We start from the raw sequence: 12,566 nt of genomic DNA, 5'->3' as shown, positions 1-12,566 counted from the left end.
ATTGCTTTTGCCGAATCTCATTTTGATGTGGGATGAAGGTTTTTCGAAAGTTTCTGTTCAATAAAGTTCCCCAAACTTTGAAGGCATTTCCGCGGAACGGAATACTTTATTATATTATATTATATTATATTATATTATATTATATTATATTATATTATATTATATTATATTATATTATATTATATTATATTATATTATATTATATTATATTATATTATATTATATTATATTATATTATATTATATTATATTATATTATATTATATTATATTATATTATATTATATTATATTATACTTATATATATTAATACTTATTTTCTTATTATTTATTTTTTTTTTTTTGCTTTAAAAGATGCTTTTAAAAGACTGAAAATGATCGATAATAATCGATTCACCTCGATAATTATGAAATTCGATTAAATGAAACTGCAAATCTTGGCAATTATCCATCTCTCTCTCTGTATTTCTGAAGCATTTTAACCCTCGGTTTCATAGGGTATATATTTTTTTTGTTCCTTTTAGTATCTGTAAAGAGTATCCCCCTTCCTTTCGTCCAACCTCCTTTTTCCCGCTTACAGCTTCCTCACTTATTTTTCATGGCATTTAGCCCGAAGTCTGCTGCCTCCTCCCTTTCCTCCTTCTGTGGCACTTTCCCGACTTTCACTCATGAATAGTTAAATCCCTGCCCGAATTCCCTTGCATGATTCCATAACACACTCCGACACATGCCCCATCCTCCCAACCATCCGCTATGTCCCTAGATGCTCCCCCATCCTCTAGGCCCCATGATGCTTCTGCTGCTGCTATTTTCCATTTTAGCCATTTTTTATTAATGAAATCTCATGGCCCAATGAAGCGTAAACACTCCCCCAAAAAGCCCTAAGCCCAAAGCCCAAAGCCAAGTTCAAGTGCGACTGAGAGATGCTTTTGACTCAAGATCTGGCCAAAACGTGTTTGCTCAACATCCCATTTGCGTTTTATTGATGGTGGGACACTCTATTCGGCTTCCTCTTCGTCTGTCATTTGATTGCTTCTGGCATTCATAATCCCCCACCGATTAATAAGGCCCCGCAACAAACCGCCCCGCAAAGTGTGGCATGTTAATTGAATGGCCCAAGCTCTTGCCCCAAGGCTCTGTATCTGTATCTCTAGAACTCGCCTTCTCAGCCATGATGATGAAGTGCCAGAAGGCAATTTATCTAAAAGCTAATCAAAGCTGGAATACGTATTCGAATGGAATCCTTCCTCACTCGAATCCTTCATCACTTGCAATTAAAGCAAACATTGAACGCAAATCAAACGGATGATAGAATAGTAACCTCTCTGTGTCCAAAAGGAGGCCCTCGGGGTGCCCTGCCTGCCACTGAGGATCTGCTGCTTATTTGGCCATTTATTTGATGCAAATCATCGAAAATGGCAGGCAGCTTTACCATCCAACAGAAAATCCACATTTTTGGTCTCTGGCTGCTAACCGCAGACGCATTTTTCGTACTGCTTGCTGATGGTCCTGGTCCTGATCGTCCCTTCTCCTATTAGGAGTACCTGCAGGCGATTGCTGCTACTGCTGCCACGGCTGCTGCTGCCAGATGATTGCTGGCAGAAGTGGTGGCTTTGTGGTCGCGGTACAGGAGCGAAGCACAGGAGTAGCATCCCATTCGACAGTCGACTTCATTATGAGAGTGCTCTCGATTCAATTACGTAGGTGAGCGAATGAGCAAGAGCTGAAATACGGAATGGAGCAGCAGGAGCATCAGATGGAGGGGAGCACCTGCTACTATATCGGCGAGCCATCATATTTTATGTTCAGCCATAAAGTGAGGGAAAACCCCGAAATTCCATTGCCAGAGAACGATAGAGATGGAGCTGTGGCGCGGCGTGTGTGTGTGTGAGTGGGTCGTTGCTTAAAGCGCAAATTTATAACTTGGAGACGAGCCCGATAACATGAAGCGACACGCACATGGAATTTCTCTCTCTCCCTCTCTCTCGTTCTTACTGTTGCTGTTTATACCTGTCTCTTTTGCTCTTCTATAGTAAGTATTTTTTGTAAATATTTAACATCGTCTATTGGCAGAGAGACCCCGACCCCTCTCTCATATTATCTTTCCTTTTTTGTGGGAATTTCGTGTACTCTGTTTGCTTCTTACACTTTCTCCCATTCTCATTCTTGGTTTCTCCTGGTTTTATCTAGGACATTATTTATGCTGCTCATTTGAGAGGACGCATAAGGTGTTTGAGCCCACAGATATTTAAAAATTAAGTACCCAGAGAGCATTCCATTACCTGGAAAATGGGAATAACGGTTTCACTTTGGGAATATTTTTTGGTATCAATTACAAGTAAATAATTGAAAAAAAAAACCAAGAAAATTATCGGTAATTATTTAATAAATTTAAACAGTAAACAAATTTTGATACAATTTTTAATTTGAGAGGTATTTATTGGAATTGTAGAGATTTATCGAAACCATTCGACTACTGTTAAAGCAAAAGTAAGCACGAGAAAGAAGAATCGATTTTAAAGAATCTATCGAATTTTTAAAAGGTATCGATAGCTAAAAAATTAAAATTTGTGCACATTTTTATTAAATAGATACCATTTTGAGTTTTCTAAAACACATACAGATACATAAATATACACAATAAGCTATCGATACTTTGTTCCTTCTTAAAAAAACATTCCTCCCTTGTTTACAGGGTATCCGATAGGCAGGCATATCAGATCTCCTACCATTATTTGTATGCTCCTTTATCATTTTTCTCTTACATTTTCTGCTGCTCTCCTTGGGCTACAATAAATTTAAGGATGCCATTGAATCGACTGCTCTTCGAATATTTTGGCATGGACCCGCTCCGTTTTTGCCCATCCCGAAGGCACTTGATGCTGGCATTGCCATCAATATCGAAGGAAAAATGTAATTTAATGGACTTTTAATCTATTTCTTTATATTGCCGTCTCATCAAAGGAGCAGAAAAGCAACAGAGCAGCAGCAGCAGACACCCAGAAATGTTTATTAAAATTTAAAATAAAATACTGAAAAGAAAGATAAAAAAACGTTGATGATGCGTGTTGTTCACGCCCTCCGTTTTTCCTATTTCCTACTGCCATTGGGGGCATTTACCGGGTAGAATTTTCATTAGATTTCCTCCAACGTAGGAGACTTTAATTGCGCGCTGTCTTCAATGCTTTTTGTGGCAGCGCATAAATCGATTTTAAGTAGGAAAAATATGCTAATCGAAAGACGGGCAGGCGGGCAGACAGTCAGTCAGTCATCAAAGTGACAGAAAAGTGTGCAGGCGTGCCCTGAAATGACTATCACGAGATACAAGATTTTCTTTATTGGAAAAAATAAAAGATAAACAACACCTCTTCCCCCTGAACTTTGATGCCAAAGGCGGGGAATGTAGGTTCTGTAAAAGTTTCGGTAATTAGAGCTTCATGAAACTCAAAGGCAAAGATGAAAAGGTTTCGACGAAAAGTTCAGAAAAAAAGTTACAAACTTTATGAGATATTTTATATTTTAAGGTTAAGGTCTTTGAGGTTATTTTTGGGTAGACTAAATTTCTTCAAAGTTTAAGTTTCTTATCATTAAAAGTATTGGGGAACACAAGAGATGTGAGATGGATGTTCATTTTAGCAGTTATGATTATCCAATCGTGATGAGTTTAGTCATTTAGGTAGATAATATTTGTCAATATTTACTAATGTCTTTTAAATTTTGTTTTCCCCAATCGTTTTCCTTACATTTGCCAAGCAAAAGTAGTAAAAAAAAAGACCATCATTCTAACAGTTTCGTTACACACATTTGCATGAGTATCGAGGCATTAGATGAGTTTTATTTATGACCAAAAATCGTTTAAGGTTTGCGCCTCACCCCCCAGAACCGCCAGAAACCATATCGATTGGCTTTGCTATACGAATGCCAGAAAACGATATTCAAACGCATGATTGATGATTGATTTACTTATGAAATTCCTTGGCCTCTCGCTTCCTGAGAAATGTTACGCTGGAATGCAAACTGTGGTCTACATTTTTGATTGCAAGTCAATTTTCCTTTGGAATTTTACTCTTAATTTGCTCTACCATTTCTTTCAATTAATATGCAACGTTTGAGTGGAGGGGCAAAAACTCCACATTTCTTGAGGGTTTTCTTGTGTCTTATGTTATATTCATAAATCATTTTTGTGGCATAAATAAACGATGGATTTTTTCTTTTTCGGAAAATATTGCATAAGTTTAAATACGTTTTGGCACACGCTCACACAGGCATCTCTGCGGACGGCCATTGAGGCATGAAAACCAAAGGCTATGCCACAGCGTCTCTTCCATACCATACCATAGACTTCTGTGGCACACACAGCCTCTCTGGCATACCTTTTGTGGCGCAGCCTCTGTCGCCCCTTCCACAAGCCCGCTTTCTGCTGCTGCACCACCCCCTTTCTCACTCTGTATGCCCTTTGTGTGTGCCGTTGGTTATTGTTGCAGGGTGTTTGGGGCAATATGTTTGCTTTATTTCACTTTTGTGTTTTGTGTTGACAGCAATGACCCACATGCATAAATCATAACTTGTTCGCTTTACAAACACACACACACACACACAGACACAGCCTCAAAGCCTCAAACCCCCACACAGATACACACTCGCCTGCAATCAAATATTCAAAAATTCACCAGAGCAACGAGAAATACATTTCTTAAAATGAAAATTTTACTTTTGGGTAAAGGTAACATAATACATTCATCATCGATGCATTCTTGAATATTTGAAATGATTTGCCTACATTTAAAAAAATATTTTGCCTTGTTTGATAAATTAAACAAATTAAGCGGAACCGCTGTGACACGCCCCATTTTGTAGTTTGGTGGAATGGGTTATGTGTGGATGGAAGAAAACTAATACAAATGCAATTTATTAAAGCATAAATTAGCGCGCGTCAAAAGCATCAACAGCAGCAGCCTCAGAAGCTAAAAGCATGTGTCAAGTGCTGAAAGCGTTTGGGGAAATCAAAAAAATAAAAGTAAAATACATGAATAAGTAACGAGAGGGAAAGAGCTTTCCAAACACATACACACACAGGACCCTTTTGCATATGCATATGTTAGTGGGTGGTGCTGAAAATGTGGTGGAATTATGCATGCAAGCATGGGATTGGAGGCCTCCAGGACAGAAGACTGAGCACAGAGCACATAGCACACACAGGACACTGGCAATCTAACGCTCCAATACGCCACAAAGTATGCAACGAGTTTAAAGTCTATCCTGGGTCTGGGTCCGTCTGCCTTTCCCCTGAATTTGAGGCATTTCCCAACGAGAGTCGACAAAACTGATCAATGTTCAACGATGATGAAGGAGCGATGCAATCAGTACCAGTAGTTGCACCATCATTGCATTCTACTCCCCCACTGTTTGGGGGAGGGATACCAATATCTGTCATTGAACAAACAAAACTCTCGCTCTTGTCATGCCACAAATAAATCGGTGGCAGAGCCAGAGGGAATAGAACAAATTCTTTCCTTGTGGCAGCTGCATCGATAGTCAACGGACAGCAAGGCCACCCCCTTCAACACCACCGAAAACTGGGTCATTTTTGGAATAGTTTGTTGGTCTGTCGCTGCTTTATTGATTGCTTCTGAAGGAAAGAGTGACGCTGACGCAAAGTGGAAGGGACAGGAGTCTAGTGGCAGTGGCATACCATATTGAGAATGTCTTGTCTTTCGATGCCGGTCTGAAGCGTGATTTTTTCCCATTTTTCATCATTCTCAATTGCACTCAGATCTCAAAACGAATTGAATATATCAATAAGAAATAATCCATATATTTGTATGCTTAAATTAATCGAGAGGATACGTACATTTGAACGAGAAATGTGTAAATTTTAATATTATCGATAAATATCAATCGTTTTTATCACAATTAAATCGATGAGTTGCCTGCTTAAATCTCTCATATTCGTACATCATTACGCGTATCATCAAACCACACTCTCTTGCACAAACACACACACACACACACCTGTGGTCATGGCATATCATTCGCTCTCCACAGCATCTCCACATCTCAAATTTCCGATGACGATGGCAGAAAATGTAATATGAATGGATGTTGGTCTTAACCAGCATTAACCTTGTTATTCCCTGTCTATGTATTTTCGATTATCGCCAAGTCAATGCTTGTCGTGTGTTTGTTGCCTTTGGCTAACCGCAAACGACGACTGTCAGCCGCATACTTGTGGCTGTCACTGTGCATGCTGTATGTCTGTGGCAGTGTGCCGTGTCCCGTGTCCCCTCATTCTCGCGCTAATTCTATTTCAGTGGTTATCCAACACCTACGGACAACGTCTTTGCGGTTGTCTAAGTAGTTAAATATACCGATAAAATAAATACAAAACGGATTGCGGATTTTTTACGCTCTGCCATTTGTTTGTCAAGTGGTGGGAATTTTGTTGGTTAAACGGACAGGAAAAGCCACATTAATCCAGGGAGAAACCGTACTCGTAGCTCGTAGTGAACTATCAGAGAAAATATAGTACAGATTCTGTCGCCGTTTTCGTTTTCTTTCCTTTCGCTCTGCCGACATGTTAAACCGAGCAAATATGAAGTCATTGTCCAGAGTCGAGTCCATGGAGCACTGAATCGAGCGGACTCTTTTTATTCCCCACAGAAAAGCATTTCACATTTCTAATTCTAGTCTCCACATAATGCAGTCGTTTCTCCCATGAAAAATGTTGGCCAAAATGAAAACCAGACAAAGCATAAAAAACTACGTAAAAACGAAAGGGGAGAGCACGGGGAGAAAGCTGATTAAAATTTTGCTGAGACCGCAAATTAAAGCGAAAAAAAATATAATTTACAGGGGATCGGGAAGGGGAAAGGGTAGGAAAGGAAGGGAGGGAAGAGCCAATGCAATGCAGAAACATGCAATGCCACAGGGCGTTTTTGGCTAAAAGTTGATCCTTTGCCCGGAAAAGCCACTGCCGCCGCCGCACCCGACCAACACGACCCCGCAATGGGTAGTGGCAGACCCATAGTCGTTGGTGCTACACACACACGCACGCACACACACACACACACATCCGACACCGCCCACATCCACGTCCAAGTTTAACGCAAATAAATTGCGCATTCAGAGTAAAATTAACACAGGACTCGGATGGGGCATGGGGCATGGGGCATGAGGCATGAGGCATGAGGCATGAGGGATACGATGGCAGGACGAACCATAACGAAGCTTAAGGAGAAAAATATTTGAGAGAAAAACTCTAAAAAATGGAACAAAACTGGGAAGAAAACTATGAAATGGAAATGGCAGGAAAATGGGGAGAAAATTAGTGAAAAAAGAAAATGTATGAGGAAAAAGTGAACAAATGTCAATAGAATTACTTTAAAAACTAAGGAATTTAAGCAAAAAAAGTGAGGAAAAACATGAATGTTAAAGAGAACAACTTTAAAAACTGAGGAAAAGTCTGGAGAAAACTCAAAAATAGAGAAAAAAATCAGTCGAAAATTGGGGAAAAAAAACATGAAGGAACATAAAAGAAAACCAGAAAAAATGGAAGGAAAATAAGAAAATCGACAAAAAAAATAATGAAAAGTAAACGAAAGCCAAGTGGCCTCTGGCCTCTTTCCTCAAACCGTTTTTGGTGTGCGTTTCTTTTTTCGGTCACATCAGCAAAAAAAAAAAAAAAAAAAAAATGCAGAAAGGACTTTGGCCACAGGATGCAGGGGCGACTCCATAACTTACAAGAATCCTACGGGTCAGTGCTAAGGATAACCGTTGCTGTTGCTGCTGCTGCTGCTGTGGCACATTCACTCTCCCCCTTTTACTCTCTTGCGCGTCTCATGTCTGTGGGATTCCATATTGATATCTGCCTACTTGTCTATGCATGGGGCGTGGTAATGGCCACCCACCAAAACGGCCACCATATACCCAGAAGGAATCGTTTTTGGCATTCAAATTGATGTATTTCGAGGCACCCTCTGTCTCTGTGGCAGCGATGACTGTCATAAATATGATAAGGGATAAGGGATGCTGCCACAGCCCTAACCCATTTCCCCCAGCTGACATTTTGGCCATCGGAGGGACTGTCTTTGTCTTAATTAATAAGTCAATAGCTTTAGCCTTAGCTTTGGCATCGGCTTCGGGTTCAGTGGCAGCTGCTTCCATAACCCACAATTTAGTTAATGCTTCTGCCTGCCCCCTCCCCCGCTTCATCTGCTTGTGGCAAATCAGTGTGGCAAAGCCTCGTTGCGCCCATAACAAAGTGCCTTAGATAGAAGCAATTTGCTCCAGCGACAAGGTGACAAAGGTGCACGGGCGCGTGAGGTGGGGCAACAGTACACGTGGCACGTAATGGAGGCCATAAGAATGGCAGCGACTCCTGGCAGCTAATGGAGAATGGTAGATGCCCTAGAGCAAAACTTATTAGAATACTTAGATGTGGGATTAAATTACTTTCGAAAGGGACAGCGAGGGAGATCCTAACGTTGTGCTTTGCTTTCAGATTGGTTTGATTACGATGTAAGCATTCCTGCCAAGAGGTTAAGCAGATGATGCTCATGTTTTTGTTAAAAGCTGATCCATTAGATCTATTTTCGAGTAGTTTTATCTTTTTTTTTTTTTTAGGGATTTCATATTTAACGAGAAGGAACGTGTGAGTCGCTTCTTTGGACGCGACTCTACTTTTATGCCCGTACTCAGTCAGTATATAAATTTGTGAGCTTATGATAAATGTAGACGGACGGACGGACGGGCGGACGGACGGACGGACGGAGATATTGATGCTGATAAAGAATATATATATTTTATTGGGTCGGAAACGTTTCCTTCTCTGCGTTACACATATCTACTTTTAGCACAAATACAATATACCCCTTAACTCTTTTTGAGTACGTGTATAAAAAGTTCCGTATAGCGGCTGTAGCGAATGTATCCTTTCACTTGGGGGAATGATGTCTTGCTACTGTACCTGAAAGACACATCTATAGAGACACTTTCCCAGAGACTGTCGCATTTATAGGCCCCACGATAGCGCAGGCCTCACAGAAAGTCGCACTTTCCCAGGAAGCGTTGCAGAAGGGGCGCGTGGGGGGATATAATGCTCCACATTATCACAGCTGCTGTTTGTTGTTGTTCCAGGAGCTGCTTAATTTCATTATGAGCCTTCATGCACATTGACGCCATTTCGTAACATTTTCATAATGGGACATCACTTCCTACGCCGTGATGCAGGGGCCCAGCACGGCTCTCTCACATGTGAGCCTGTGAGCCTGCGACAGAATGACGAGTGGGTGTATGAGTGAGTGTGTGGGTGTTTGAGTGAGTGTGTGAGTGTGTCAGTGAATGACTGACAACATCGTTTGGCGGTTGCTGCGTATCGCTGTTTTCTCTCTCTCTCTCTCTCTCTCATTGCTTCTTTTTTTTTATGCTCGTGACGGCAAAAAAAGAATCAGCATCATGCCATGAATGGAGGAGCCACATGTCCCTTCCATCCCCCTTACCACACACATCCTATCGTATATTGCCAGTCGCCTGCCTAATGGCGCAAATGTTCAATAAAGAGGCTTTTAACGTTTTCCACCAGTCTCTCTTTCACGCTCTGATGTTGCTTCCAGCTTTAGTGGCCTCCAGAACGAGGCGGTACTTACCTGCCTCCTGTCCTATGCCTTATGCCCTTCATGCCCCACATTCCACGCATCAAAAAGTATAGATGGATGCTCTATAAATGAAATGGGCTTATTCATTCCCATTTGAAGTCTGAATAATAGATGGAGGACGGCAGTTAAAGTAAAAGTTATGTTTATTGGCAGAAATCGAGCGGGGCTGGCGTCCAGTACTTAATGATGCACCCCATCCCCACAGAGGCGAGGCAAGTACAGCAGTTTGCAGTCCCACCCAACCCTTGGAATATGAGAGTCCTCGGCCTAAATAAAATAGCAGACATGTTCCGATAAAACACGAGGAATATTTAATGTTTTAGCGAAACTTATTGGTACTACCCTCTGCAGCCTACACCCAACATCCTCTCACTTTAAGGATCTGCATAGCTTTGCTTTTGCTCTCTTTCGGGGTCTTTATGGCGGAGTTATGGCCCTTGATGGAAAGATATCAATATATAATTGATGGTAGTCAAAATATTCTGGAATGCCTTTATTTTGAAGAGCTTGCAGTGCTTGCCTCTTCATTGCTTCCTCTCTCGCTTCGCTCTCTTTGCGGATCACCATAGCATACCGTTGCGAAATATATAAACAAAATTGAGATATTTCTGCGTACCTTTCTTTGGGGTTTTACGCTCTCCTAATGGACCCCCTCTCTTAACACATTCCCTCCAGGGATTCCGCTCTCTTTACATAGTTCAAAGACCCAAAGATCCGCATCCCCAGGGGGTGGATTTGTTTATTTATTTTGTTACGCATTTGAGAAACAATTAATTTTGACTTCAATGACAAGCGGCACCCTTTCTCTCACTCTCTCTGTCTCTCTCTCAATCTATCTCTCTCTCTATCTATCTCTCTCTGTACCTTCGTCACAGCATTGCTGAATGCTTGAATTTGTTTATTTTGAAAATAAATACTCGCTCTTCTGGCCACACTTTTCTCTCTTGGCTTCTGGTTTCTGATTGATGTGCGCCGCAAAGCAGCGGCCAATGATCCACGGAAACGTACCCTCCAACCGCCACCCTCCACTGTACTCCTCCTCCTCTTTAGCACATGGCCATAACAAATAGATCTATAACCCATGTGTATACGTCGTATCCGTATGGTGGTGCGTCCGTCCCATCATGAGTTCATTTTTAATTAAAAATTTGCCTAAAAAAGAAGGCAAATAATCGAGTGACGCACATAAAAGTTGTTAAGTGAAAAAATTATAAAAAAAATATACATAAATATATTCCCAATAAAAGTGTTGCGGGGAAACATATAAGAAATGCCATCACGCCCTTGGGTTTTATTGGAACTCAAAGCAAGAGAGAAACAGAGAGAGAGAGCGAGAGAAAGAGGGAGAGAGAAATGTGGTGTCATTCAATTATTTTGCTATTAGTTGCTCGTGACACTCCACTTCACAAGAGGTGACATGCCCACACGTAGCACCACTCTCCACATGGCACCAGCCACCCAGTCCATGCTCCAGCTTTAGCATCAGCCTCAGCCTCTGCTCTACTATTCAGCCTCAAACCCATTGCTCCATTCTCCAGCCTCCACATCTCCCATCACTCTCTCTGGTATCTACGTCTGCACCTACGCCCAGTTTTTAGCTCTCACTTCCCTTGGCCATGATTAATAAATGCGACACACTGTCTCGACCACAACACATTACTGACACCTCCAGAAGGCAGAGAGAGTCCTCCTGCCAGTCCCATGCCTTAAGGTTTGCAAAATATGCTGTGGCTTTTTACCCAGCTCCCCCCAAGTTCCGGCTCCAAAGGCAGCCACAAGATGAGACTCTTGTCACACACAGAAAAGAGGTTACGCGTGCAGGCAGCTCTTTTTGTGGCACACAAAACAGGTGACAAAAACCAGTACACACACGTACATGAAGACAGACAGTACAGGTTTCCTCAAGAGATGCGTCCTGGAAGAGCAGGAGGAGCATGAAACATAGCATGTGCCACAAAGGACAGATACATACATACATAGGATGGATAGAGATATTGTACGTTTGCATCAAAAACTTAAAAGAAGCCCAAGGGCTGCCTGTTGTGGCTCTGAAATTATGGAGAATATAATTAACTTTGCATGTTGGCAAAATATAGCCCAAGGATAAACCGACAGATGGATGAAACGATAGAAGGTAGCCTGAAGACACTCGAAACAATGGATGTACAAAGATATATTAATGAATTTCTGTTCACAAAATGCCAACAGAATGAACATTCACTGGCAATAAAGCTAGAAACATTTCATTTTCACATCTCCTGAATTGGGAAACGTTTAATTATGTCAAAGATACTCGTACTAACATTTATTTCCATGAATGATGATGAATAGAGTAATAGATTTCACTTGTTTGGCTTATTAATTTATTTAATATTTAATTTACATAAATAATTACCAGACCCACATTTAAAAACAAATTCTATGGTTTTCCATAGTAATAATGCTTGGGGTACATTTTGAGGGAATATCATTAATGAAGACTAATTAATGGGGAGTCAGTATATGTCAGTACACGGTACTCTACCTTTGGGGTAAATTATTCAAATTTTACTTCAATTGAAAGATGAAAACCTGTTGTTTTCATAGGAGTTCAAAGGATTCAATAGGAATTTAATTATCATTTTGCCTTCTAGCATACAAACAGAGTTTCAAATGGAAAATTATGCTTCAAGCCATAGAGTTTACATTTTACATTTCATTTGTAGTAGTATTCATTCAGACAGATATATTCCTGAATGAAGTACCAAAGAAAAATTAGAGTAATTGATTTTCAAAATTTTAAGCAGCAAAATTCAACTTAAATGCCGAACTCCTTAACCCCTCTTCCTCTTAGCCGGTTGACCGGATCTTCCACTTGAACGGTAGTATCTTTGTTGCACAATCAGAAAATAGTTTTTGCCTTTAGGCGGGGGCTT

The 12,566-nt window shown here is 40.8% G+C and overlaps 1 protein-coding gene across 1 annotated transcript in view; it reads left to right on the top strand.

Annotated features, from left to right (window-relative positions):
• LOC111074880 (G protein-coupled receptor kinase 2) overlaps window positions 1-12,566 on the top strand; it is a 65,144-nt gene that overhangs the window by 18,358 nt on the left and 34,220 nt on the right. The window lies entirely within an intron of this gene.

The sequence above is a fragment of the Drosophila obscura genome, unplaced genomic scaffold, assembly GCF_018151105.1.
Source record: "Drosophila obscura isolate BZ-5 IFL unplaced genomic scaffold, ASM1815110v1 contig_192, whole genome shotgun sequence".
Classification (NCBI taxonomy): Eukaryota; Metazoa; Arthropoda; class Insecta; order Diptera; family Drosophilidae; genus Drosophila; species Drosophila obscura.
This window is presented reverse-complemented; position numbering and strand designations above follow the sequence as displayed.